This window comes from Teleopsis dalmanni, chromosome 2 (assembly GCF_002237135.1).
Source record: "Teleopsis dalmanni isolate 2A chromosome 2, ASM223713v2, whole genome shotgun sequence".
In the NCBI taxonomy this organism is placed as follows: Eukaryota; Metazoa; Arthropoda; class Insecta; order Diptera; family Diopsidae; genus Teleopsis; species Teleopsis dalmanni.
Window position 1 is genome coordinate 172,687,169 of NC_051847.1, and position 13,573 is coordinate 172,700,741.

Here is a 13,573-nt window from a genome sequence, read left to right on the forward strand (position 1 = left end):
CTGACACATTTCCCTTCTATATCACTCATGTTGTTGTTTTCGTTATCACTTATAGCGTAGTTTTCGTTATCGCTCATTTTATTAATTAAAAAATTTTATTTATTATTTACTTATATATATTTTTTTCACTAAGTGCTCTTAAATTAAGTTTATATCTCTTTCACTAAGAATTCTTGAGTCTCTGCCTCAATTCTTATCAACTATTTACGCACTTTTTCCTGCTTGCCTTTGGCAATTTTCGAAGTTATTTCCGTGCATTATCTTCTTATTGTTCTTTTCTTGTTGAAGAAACCTTCTTTTTCAGGTTTTTTTTGTTAAAACCTTCTTCCTTATACATCTTCTCTCTTTTCCAGGTAGCACTACACTTTCACTGTAGTTATGATATACGTTTTTTCTTCAAAATTAAAAAAAAAGTTCTTGTTAAAAAATTATTTTACAATTTAAAATTCTTGACTTATTTTATATCAGAATGACTATCCAGTTAAATCAGCTATCTATAGTTATTTAATTTATTAATTTTTAAAATATTTACATTTAAATTCAAGTCGTTAATATAGTCTGTAAGCTCTTGAACTTCGTACGAAGGGAACAGTTTATTTATAAATCAAGTGTAAGGTTTCTCACTTACAGATGTGAACGTATACAAATTAAATTTTTTACTTATAAGCAGTCTTTAATCGTACCGGTATTGATATGAATCACGTTTTTATTGACTATATTAACGTTAAATTTTTTATGTCCCAAAAATTGGTATAATATATTAATATTAATAATCTCTCTTTAAGGAGCTTTGTATATAATAAATACCATATAGTATGAGTATTTTTACGATTACCCATGACAGCTGGTTTTGACGCCTTGGGTGCGACATTCTGCTTCCCAGTAGCCCGTACTGCATTTTTCTGCTAGGCGTTAGATAATTAAGCCACTTTAAGAGTAGAAAATTGCTGCTCAATGTAGGTGGGATGACTGTCGTTGTTTCCACAGTTGGTCAAATTTTCGCTATGGGAATTACCACAATCGCTTATCGCGCATCAATTATGCAGCCTGTTGTTATCAGTGGTATGGCTGTTGGCTACGTAGTTGTTGGGTGGAGTACCATACTCACTTTTTGAGTTGGATGTGCCGGAAAGTGGCATTCTGAATGGAGTGAGAAATGTGAAGAATGAAACTGTGTTTGGGAGTGAACAGAACTCCGAGGTATTTAAAATTGTCTCCTATGGGAATAGAGGTCGAATTGATTTAGAGGTTTAGGTCAGTGGGATGAAAACGTCTAGTGCGATCAGCTCGCCTACCTGTCGGGGCTATTGCAGACATTTTGCTTGGGTTGAGTTTAAGCTTCCACTTGAAGAAATAGTTAAAAAGATCAGCAAGATGTTTGTTAAGAGAACCAGAAATTCGGCGTGTGGATTTGGAGTAGACTAGGCAATCATCGGCGTAACACAGCCGTTTGATGGGGGGGTTGAAGGAGAAGGGATGTCTGAAGTGTAGTGATTGTAGAGAAGGGGTCCTAGCTCAGAACTCCTGCTGCAATGGGAAAGAGACGAACCAATACGGACCTGAAAGGTTCGACCGAAGAGGAATTGAAAGATGATGCTGCACAGCGTGGGTGGAAAATTGAGCCGGATTAGTTTGTGGACAAGTCCCTGGATCCAGACCGAATCGAAGGCCTTTTTCACATCCAGGCCGACCACTACCGTGGACTGCCTATTGTGAAACCCGACGCAGATATCAGTTTGGAAGACAGTAGCTGTCTTGTCTCTAAAGCCGAATTGAAAGCAAGGGATTATCAGATTTGCAGAACTAAAAGGGATCAGTTTGCTAGCTGTGAAGGGTTCATAGAGCTTATTGACTAAGCTGAGGAGGGAGATGGATCGGTACTGAAGGGGATCTTGTTTGGGCTTGCCCTTCTTTTCTATGGGACATACAATGGCTTTTTTCCAAGAAAGTGGAAAATGACCAATGTTGTATGCATGGTTGATCTTCCGAGAGTGTAATAGGAGATTTTGTCCTGCCCGGCGGTCTTTTTGGCCTTCTTCTCCATAAGGATATTGAGAAGTCCGGTGAGAGAGAAAAACCCGTTCGGGTCAGCAAGACTGCTACAACAAGCTGGCTGTTGTCGGCTGAAGTGAACAAGACTTGTGCTGAAAGTGTCAAACACGCCGTGCACCGAGCTCTTTGTGTCGAATGTGGAAGAGGGAAAGCTGGTGTCGAGAGATCGCGGTGATTGCCTTCGAAAATATCACCGAAGATGTTGGCTTTGAGGGAGTCATCGGATACCAGTGTGTCATTATGACGGATGGTGGGTATCGATTTATTGATGCCGCAGATTTGCTTCACTTTTGCAAATGCCTCAGATTTCCAGTCGTTGGCGAGAAGCTGGGCTTCGAAGTGCTCGCGTTTGAAGGAGTTAATCCTTTGAGAAATTATGTTATTCAGATTAGACAGGATAGCACGAAAGAGGGGGGCAATGAGAAATTAGCTTTTGCAATCACTATTGCACTGGATATATTTTCTTTTTGCATTATATATTGCAGTGATTTGATGTTTCTAACCAATTTTTTTTCGTCATTAAAAAATACAAAAAGTTGTTCACTCGTATCATCAAAATATGAAACTACCACGCTACGCGCTGGACGTACCTTAATATTATCAACACATAGATCTGTGAAAAAAAGTATCCTTCCATCTCACCACAATAAGTTTCTTATTATTTTTATATAGTGCCACATGTTCGGACAGATCCTTTGAATAAAACAAACTTAATGTTTTTATTGTTTCTAGGGTCGCCAGTGGTCGATTATCGACCAATATAAAATACAATTTATTAACAATGTTAAAATAATTCTTTATTTTACATTACAAAGTTCTCAAAAATTCAGTGTAAACAATATTTTTCGTAAACACTCTTTAATCATTCGCCAAAAGACACCATTTGTTTTTGAAAAAGATATCATATTTCTCTCAAATGGTGGTTCACCATCTACAGTCGTAAATATAACCGCAACATCAGTTCGAGTTGCATCCTTATATCTTCGTATATCTATATCACGATTCACAGTAATTGCCATACAAATCTCTTTCTGTACATTGCATACTCTATCACAATGTTCCTTCATTGTACGAAATGAACGAATAAATGGATTAATTCTATCCAATTCAATAGAAATTTGTCTCATCAAAACAGCATCTTAAGTTTTATTTGATTGCTTTCGCATTCTATATTGAACAGCGCCGTATCGACATCGTAGAAATACAACTGGGCATAATTTGGCGTACGACCATATGCTGTGACCATGGGTTCTGCTCTGTGATAAAATATGTTGTGAATTTTGAAATGATAAATTCCTCTTAAAACTGTAGACTCTGAAGCAAAATGCTTAGCTAAACAATGCCTATATACCAAGTTCATAGAACCAATATGAAAGAGATCAAAATTAGGCGGTATTTCAACCAATGCACATTTGAACGAACTTCGTTCAACTGTTTTGTCGTGAGGTTTTGCGACACCTCCATACAAAATGGTTTAATACAAGTAACCAGCTGATGAGCACAAACACCAAACTTTCCACGGATAAACATTTTACATGAGTGTCTATCGAAATATGATATCATCTGTTCATCAATTGATAAGTCATGGGACCAAATACCAAATTGCATAAAACGATAATTGCTAGCGTCAATGAACTTTTGCATATTTATCTTTTTTATTTAGCATGGTGTTATCAGATAGGTGAATAAAAGTCTTGATTGCCTCAAATCGACGGCGAGGTAATGCATTGCGAACAATTACAACTTTCATATCTGAACTTAACGACCAATAAAGTTTCCATTGCGGAAGTACATAAAGTACATAACCACTCAGAAAAAGTATACCAATAAACCTTTTAAGTTCAAAATTGCTAAAATTGATTATCATATTAGTCATATTCTCATCAAAGAAAAGCTCAAACAATTCTAAAAGCGACTTTCTATCTACGAAGAATGAATCTTTAACACTAAATTCAACTGTGTAGTTATACTAATGGTCTTACTAGTTTATCTACGTTCTTAGCTTCAACATTCTCCGGCTGATTACTATACTTGAAAGGACACTTCCACCAAACTAAAGGATCGTAATCAGCCAAAGATTTAAAGTTTTTCGAGGGTGCCTTTACATTCTGTCGTTGGTCTGGCAAAGCGTGAAGTTCAAATTCGGCAATCGCATATTCTAATTCCATTGTGCCAGCAATATCCGCTGAAAGTGGATCATTATCCTCAATAACATCATTATTAATTTCATCAACGTCTAGAGGCATTGTATTATATTATTTATTTTCTTTTTCCGATTTTCAAACAGTAGTAATAATTTCACAATCGTTATCAGAAGAATTTAAAATATTCATAATCTCGCCAATTTTTAATGCTTTATGTCTCACCATTGTTCCATATTTACAGAAGTATTAAAAAATTCAAATCAAATTAACAAACCGCACATAAAATTAAATGCACACTGAATATTTTTACTTTCGCCTTTCCAAATATCAATAAAGATGTGCATCAATACGTGTTTGTTGCAGTACCGTTATAGAGTCGTTACTGTTTTCGTTTTATGCTTGCTATGAACTCGTTTTGTTAGTGTTAATACTCAGAAATATTAAAACAGAACGATCGCGGAAAAATTTTAAGTTATTTTAGTAAATGTCAAAATCAACCAAAAAATATTAACACATTGGTTTAAGGGGTAGAAAACTACTTTGTTTTGGCAGTAGGTGGAAGCGTACGGAAAGGCACCGTGTGGGACCTTACGAATGAATGGAGAAGATTTCCATAGCGATGTGGAAACTTCATTCCAGTAATCAGGGGAGAGAAATGAGAGGTAGATAGACTTAATACCTAGTGAACTAGGTTCATCTAAGCCAGTAGGATGGGGAGATATTGAAGGGGATGGGGTTACGGCTAATTAACAGGTGAAAGATAAACGATAAACTTTGTAACCAGAGTCATGAAAGTCATGATAATAGTCCCATTCATCAAAATATTGGGATAAATATTGAGGAGACTTGATGCGAAAGGCTTGAACAAGTTCCTCAGGAAGGGTATTCGGTCTAGAGACGTCCAAGAGAGTGAATGGAATTGACATTTAAGAGAATGATCCTTGGATCATTCATCTCAAAGCCAATTCGATGACTTTCTGGACAAGAAAGGCTTTTGTCATAATGGGGCAGAAAGCTGTACTGTTGTTTAGTGCCTGCAGCAAAGGCGAAGATTCCCTGAATATCAGGGAGAAAAGAGTCAGGCTCAGAAGCACGGATAGGGGAAGGTTTAGCTGCTTTAGGCAGCGAAGTGGGCTTGCTGGTTGCAGCTTTTGCCGCGGAGACAAATGAGACTCCAGGTCTAACGAAATTCTTACTGGCGCGAAGAGAACGCAGCTGCTTAAATTTGGAGCAGCAGTAATTGGCCGAATGACCAGTCTGACCACAATTACAGCACTTGGGAATAATGGTTGCAAGTTGTTCCTGAGTGACTGGGTCAAAACCGGGGGGGGTAAGTTTACACTCGCCGTGAGGGTTGTATTCACCGCAGTGCACACAACGGTTGGGGTAGTTACACAGCTTTGCTGTGTGTAAGTAGCGCTGACAGTTCGAGCACTGAGGGATCTCGTTGCGAGATTTCTGCTCGAGGAAAATGATGATGTTAAGCGACGGAAGTCGTGGTCGGGGCTGGATGAAGCTGAATGTTGGAGTTAACATATCGGAAGGGGTTGCGCTTTTGTAAAGCGCGAAGGGGGAGTGAACTTGGAGACCTTTGAAAATGAGAACTCCGGAAGATCAGTCGCCAAGGCCGACACAAGGTTATCCTCGTCATAGGACGAGGGGAAATTTTTCAGGAAGACAGGGGTGATTCTGTCCTCCATAGTTCAAGAATTGAAGTCAGACTCCAGGGGAATAATGCCATTAGCGACAAATGGGGGGAGAAGTTTTTCTGCTCTTATCAACAGGAGTAGAAGTGGGACCGTCAAAAATGACCTGAAGGGCCATTTTCTCTTTGTTAAGCTCTTGGTTGAATAAGCCAAATTGATCTGACTTAGCTTTTTCAGATATTAAGCATTCCACAGGAAAAGAAAGACACTTATTAAGTTCTAATATCTGCTCAAGTAGAGAGGCATTTTGCTTGGTAATTTGAATAAGAGAGCTGCTTAATGCAGCGACGTCTATGGGCTAGTCTAAAGACATTTAGATAAAGAATAAGTAATATATATGTAAATATATATTTTAGAGATATAACGAGGATGTAAGAGAAATAGAAAGTTTAACTAAAAGAGAAGAAAAAAATGTTAGCAAAAATATAAAAATATGAAGTCTATAATTTAAACAAATGCACAGTAATATACATTTCCAATATATAAATAAATTGTATATATAAATTACAACCACCGTATGCAATTATTAGCATGAATTTAGCAATAGAACAAATTTAAATCAAAATAATTAGAAGTACAAGATTAGTTATATAGAAGAATTTAATTTTGATTTAAGAATTACAACAACCAAGTCAAAATGAAATTGTCGGTTAATTTCTGATTAGGACGAGAATTTTACGCAACCCAAGGATAACTCTTCAAGAATTGATTTTCCACAAAAATCAATCCGAAAAAAACCCTTGCATTGAATGAGTCAACGTCACCGAAAACAATCCTTCGTGAACGACACAAGAAGTAAACAAAGAAACACGCATGTAGTGTTTCAAATGTTCTTGTTATTCATTTGTTACTAATATGAAGTCAGTGTAATTTAAGCACCATTACTTCCTTTTCTTTTGTGATTCTATCTGTTTAGCCACTCGTGGGTTTGGTTGCTGTTGGATATTTTCTTGGGGTTTCTTTTATTGATCTTTTATCTGATTTTTGTTAGCGTCAGTCGTTTATTATTAGGCTGCGAAGATCTTTAAATCTCTCCGTTGATGTTTTTCTTATATTTGAGTTTGCGTACCGTCTGGTTTTTTTTTGATTATCTTTTTTTTTTCGCAGAGTTTTTTCATGTATACCTCGACTTTTTTTATTTTTCTATTTTTAGGTCCTTATGGGTGTCTTCGTTTCGTATATACCATGAAGCCTGATAATTTGCTTGTATATTAAGTGTCTGTTTTTGATGTTTAATTTTTCTTTCATCAATGGCCTCATTGCACACGCAATTTTGTTGCAGTTAGCAATTTTCCTTCTGACGTGCGGTGTCCATAAAAATTTATCGTCCAGCAATATTCCTAAGTATTTTGCTGTTTTTTCCCATTTTATTCTCATGTTGTTGGCTTTTAGTTCTTTGGGCAATACTGCTGTCTTTCTTGAGATCATTCTGCTTTAGTTTTTTCTTCGTTTATTTTTATCTTCCATTTATGGAAGTATTTGATTATTTTGTTGATGTGTTACTGGAGCTTTCTTTTTATTTTATTGTGGTTCTAGCTGGAGTGGGAGATGCACGTGTCGTCTGCATATAGGTTAACCGAGTTGCTCTGATGCATGGGAAAATCACCTGTGTACAAGTTGTAGAGTGTCGACGAGATAGGCGAGCCTTGGGGACACCTGCTTCTATCTCTCTGATTGTAGATAGTTGATTGTTTATTAGCACTCTGAATTTTCTTCTTATAAAGTTGCCAATGATTTTAGTCAACATATTCGGCAGTTCCTTTTCTTTCATGTTTACCAGCAGTCTTGCATGCCAAACTTTGTCGAATGCTTTGGCGATGTTAAGCATGACTATACCCGTTGATTGTCGTTTTTGCAATGCGCATATGGTAGTGTGTGCGACTCGGGCCAGCTGTAGGTCGGTGGAGTAATCTTCGGTGAAACCAAATTGTACAGATGGGATTATTTCTTTTTTCGCCATTTCTTCTTTTAGTCTTACCAGTATTACCTTCTCTGCTATTTTGCTTATTGCTGGTAGTAGAGTAATTGGTCTCCAGTTCTGACGAAATGTGATGTTTTTTTCTGCGTACCACAATTGTTGCCAGTTTCCATGTTTCTGGATGATTCCCTGTCTTCAGGATTGCGTTAATTATGTTCGTTATGTTGTTCAGAATATTGTCTGGCAGGTGTTTCAGGCAATAGTTGTTAATTGTGTCATACCCTGGTGCCTTTTTGCTTTTTAGATTTTTGATTTTATTTTTAATTTCTGCCAGGTCTGCTTTTCTCATTTCGTCTTCTGCTTCTTCGGCTAGTATTTCCTCGTCTTTTTCGTCTATTTCTTCCTCTCTGTCGACGTCATCATCTTCTTCGTTATTTGGGCTGAATTGTGTTTCTAGAGAGTCTGCAAAGGCTTCTGCTTTATCTTTGTCGTTATATTTTAGTCCATTGATACTGTAAAGATATGGTTATACAAAAGAAAAGACGCGTCGTTTTGAGTGTCCAAAATAAGACTGATTTTTATTCATTTTTATTCTTAAGTCTAACATTGTTTCTTAATACTAATTTCCAATAGAATCTTATGTATTGATTCTATTGGTTATTACTTATCATACTTGCGTCTAATTGGTTAACCCAAATTAGACGTATATACTATTCTTACAAACATAACTTATCAATAAATGGTGTACTATTAACAAATGCAATTGTTCCACATATGGTTTCACTTGAAACCGTTTATTCTATTGACACAGTTTTGACTTATGCATATTGCACATATGGTGCAATGGTTCTGTATAAAAATTGTTTGTAGATAATGGTTCTGATTCGAGTTGAAAAATGTGTTGGTATTTTGAAATTAGTGGAATTAGTGTTAGTGCATCTTCTTTCAGCTGTACCTTGTCAAGAATTTTAGCTAATCTTTGTTCAGTATAAATTTTTGATTTGTTATTTATACAGTAATAGTTATACAAAGGTTGTGACTTAATTTTTAAATCAGTTATGTTGATATCTGATTCGTTTGTATTTATCACATTTATGTGGCAAATTCCGTTTGCTGGTACTATGGTATTGGCCATGTACACTCCTTTGTTGATTTCGTTACTGAACAGAACAGTATCTGTATTAAAACGAATGTCTATAGGTAATATGTTTTGAGTTCTCGCTTTAACTGTAAATGTTTTAATATTTATTGGAATTGTTGTGGACTGTAAGTCCGAAGTTACTGTTAGAGAAAATGTGTAGTAATCTATATTACATTTAAAATGTGTTAAAAAATCTCTACCTATTATTCCATCCACCTCAATTGGGAAGTCTGTATCGACTACTGAGAATATGTGATTTAGAAATAATCCATCAAAATTTAGGCTTAGTTTTGAAATACCTAAAGATAACTTGTGACCATCTGTAATACCAGTTAATAAGCAAGTTGTGCTAGAATCAAAATTTAAATTGTAGTTATTTTTTATAATAGACACATCAGCACCAGTGTCAATTAAAAGCTTTAAACTTTTATCAATAGTATTGCAAAATACTATTACATAATTTGATATATTAGGGTTTATATTGAAAATTTTTAATGATGTACCAGAGGAGAATTCCCTAAGTTGTCCTCTGGTTCTGAGTAGTTTTCCTGGGCATTTAGTATCTGTACACGCCTGTTTCGGTTAGAGTTGAATTGACTCCTTGGATTCCGAGCTGTATTGTTGTATCCTGTTCTATTTCTATTCTCAACGTTTGAAGTATTGTTGGGGTACGCGTTGTTTCTGTTTCTATTGAAGTTTCTCCCATTATTGCTTCTATTTTGAGAATTGTTGTTAATTCTCTGGTTATATTGGAATCTATTTTGATTCATTCTATGTTTGTCGTATCTTCTTTGACTATGAAAACGTTGTTGGGTGAAAAAGACTTGTTGTTGCATTGGTATATGCATATTTTCTGCAAACAATCTAGCTTCTGTAAAGGTCTTTGGTTGAGCTGCCTGTACAGTTTGTGAATAAACAGTATTTAATCCCTTTTTAAATGCTAACAATGCTGTTTCATCATTTACTAAAAGTACGGCCTTTCCTTCCGGAGATGACTTCTTAAAATTATTCTTTAGTAATGTCGCATTGTTTAAATTCGCCAGAATGGTTGATATCTTTTCTGTATATTCGTGTATTTTCTGGTGAGGGCCTTGTTTTATTTCTGCTATCTTTTGGAGCAGTTGAGGTATGGTATCCTTTGATATGAAGTTCCTTTTTAGATTCTCTATTAGTTCAGGAAGTGAATCTGGAATTCCTACGGGGCTGACTTTGGCTCTTACTGAATGTTGTAACTTGCATTCTACTATAAAATCTAAAAATGCTTGTTTGTCAGAGTCAAGTAGTTTGTCATGAATTATATTCAATCTATGTATAAAATTGTTTAATTCTTCAACTTTACCGGTGAAATTGGGTACTAGTTTTTCCACAGTTTCGTAATTTAATTTTTCCATGTTTGTGCTTGTATTACTACTGTTTTCCTGGCTAACTATGTTTTCACTAGTAGACATACTTAATAAATATTGTTTAGTCAGGTTATGCTTGTCGAAAAATGTTTCTGTTAATGAAGTTATTGTTTCAAACTTAGAAGTTGGGTAAATTGTTTTAACTTTACTTGACAGATATTCTAATCTTTTTAATTTTTCGGATACTGTAGTTTTTGAATATCCTCTTGAAGCAGATTTTTTTGCGTTTCTTAATATGATATGTATTTCAGATATACACTCAGATATAGTTTCCATTAACTAAACTAGTTGCTATTGTGTATTGGGGACATGAATATAGCTAACGATTTCTATGTAGGATCTATTTTATATTAAATTGAACGAAGTGAACGATAATACTGACACATGTGAACGAGTGAACGAGAGACAGAGATAAAAGATAAAAGAACTTTTATTTATATATATATTTATTATTATATTAGTACATGGTTTAATATAATTAAAAGTTTTTAGTAATTTTTATTTTCATACATGTAAAGTAATTTTTATTTTTATACATTTTCATATTTAATTTTAATATTTTTTTTTATTTAATACTGTAATATAATATGTTACAGAAATATTATATAATTTTTACATAAAAAGCATATAATCTATTTCAACATTGTAAATTTTCAACATATTCTTAAACATTTGATGTTTGTTGTTGATGAACATGTTTGTGTACATAACTTTTGAAATATTTATTTATTCTAAATATTACATATACAATACATATTATAATTATAAGTGTTATTATTGCTACCTGTTGTTCCGGCATGTTGACTTCTAGAATCTGGTTCTGGTTGTTGTTGACTGTGTTTGTGTCAGGTGCATCCGCGGAAAACCAACCCATGATGTTTCAGCTGCAGATGAAAATGTTTTTCTTCTCTTTTTAATATATTTTAAAATATGCGTCGATAGTTGCAATGAAAAAATGTTTTATTTGTACATGAACACACGTTTGTAGATCGTTGGATCTTTCAGCTAATTAATTAATTTCACATATATATATAAATTTAAATTTATTTATTAATTGTTTTTGCCATTGAGATTTGGCATAGTTCACTTAGTTTTTAGTTGTATTCACATAATATGAAAATTTTAATATGAAAATTTTATTATTTTTTTTTTTTTGTTTATACGATTTTTAAAATTCACTTTCTATTCATTTAAATATATATAAATTTAAATTTATTTATTAATTGTTTTTGCCATTGAGATTTGGCATAGTTCACTTAGTTTTTAGTTGTATTCACATAATATGAAAATTTTAATATGAAAATTTTATTATTTATATAAATTTATTTATTATTGCTTAGTTTTCACTTAGTTTTTCTTAATTGTTATTTAATTAGTGGTCCTTGCCAACGAGATTTGGCAGGATCGCCATGTAAAGATATGGTTATACAAAAGAAAAGACGCGTCGTTTTGAGTGTCCAAAATAAGACTGATTTTTATTCATTTTTATTCTTAAGTCTAACATTGTTTCTTAATACTAATTTCCAATAGAATCTTATGTATTGATTCTATTGGTTATTACTTATCATACTTGCGTCTAATTGGTTAACCCAAATTAGACGTATATACTATTCTTACAAACATAACTTATCAATAAATGGTGTACTATTAACAAATGCAATTGTTCCACATATGGTTTCACTTGAAACCGTTTATTCTATTGACACAGTTTTGACTTATGCATATTGCACATATGGTGCAATGTGCGGCTCAGTTATTTGTCATCAAAGAAATGACAAAATAAAGGCTCATATTACTTGACAATAGTTTGTCATAAATTTTATCAAAAATAGAACTGTGTCAATGTTTACTTTAAAATAAGTGGAACAATTGAATGTTTTGTGATATGTGTGGTCTCATACCCATATCACATTACAATACCATGGATTATAGAAATGTTTGATTTATTTCTAACCCTGAAGTATTTGCTCAATTTCCAGAAGTTCGCTAGGTTCTAAGCTGCTTCTTATTATGTTTGTCATCCTATTGGACCCTTTCTTCGTGGCTGGTCTGTAGTCAATGACAAATTGGCCGAATTTGCCTTTTTTTGATGAAATGGACTGCACATTTCAACTGATAATTTTTAGTTGGTTGTCTCTATTCATCATTATTCGTAAATGTGGTGAGCATCACTTGCATCACTGCATTATGTTCTTGGTATAGTTGTTGTTCTTGGCATAGTTGTTTTAACATCTGTGCTTGTTTTGGCTCGTTCTGTTTTGGACTTTTGTTTATATTTAGGGATCCTTTGGCTATTGTAGCGTAGATTGTTTTGACCTCGATTGTTTCTATAGCGGGTGTTGTAGTTTGTTGTGCTATTTTTTTCTCAGTCTTCTTGGCCACTTTATATTTTCTGGATACCTTGGGCAACCTCTGTAATTAGCTGGGTGATTGTCGCCGTAGTTGATACATTCTGCTTTAGTGCTGATATCTTTGACACTTCGGTTCTACTCTGCATCTCCTTCAGGTATGTCCATACTGTTGTGGTTACACTGCTACTTTAAGATGGCAGATGGCTACTACATTGTAAATGTGTTCATTTTTTGGTACTCTCACTTTCAGGAGGTTTGATGTAGTTTTTTGTTTTTCCCCTTTTTTAACTAATGTTATGAAGAAGCATTCGTGGGGATGAAAACCCTGCTCTTTTAAATCTATTTTAATGTGTTCTTCATTTATCTCTCCTAGGTCTCGAATGATAACGTTATTATGTTTTTCTTCTTCTAGTAAGCACGTAAAGTATGGTAATTTTCTCTCTTTTAGCCAATTAGTCATTTTACGGAAGTCATCGGTTAATTTGGGTATGACTTGTATGCCGTTACACGTACCCTTTTTGCTGCAATGTAGTTTATTGAGTTATGGCTCAGATATCTTGTTATCGTTTACTTGCCATTGATCTGGCACGGTGATGGTTATAGGGGCGTCTTGTTGTTTACGGTCTTTTTTCTTGTGATGAACCACTATAATTTTCAGATTCTTCCAATTCTTCTTCTGTGCATGACATACTGCTTACTTGCTCTGTTTCTATTTTTTCTTGCTCGACTGATGCAATTTGATCAGTTCTCGAGCTTTAGAAATTAACGTTTCACTTGTTCACTACCGTGATTGTTTGCAATCTCCATCTTGCGGAATTTTGAACGGCTTTCACACTAGATTTGTATTTTTAAACTTTA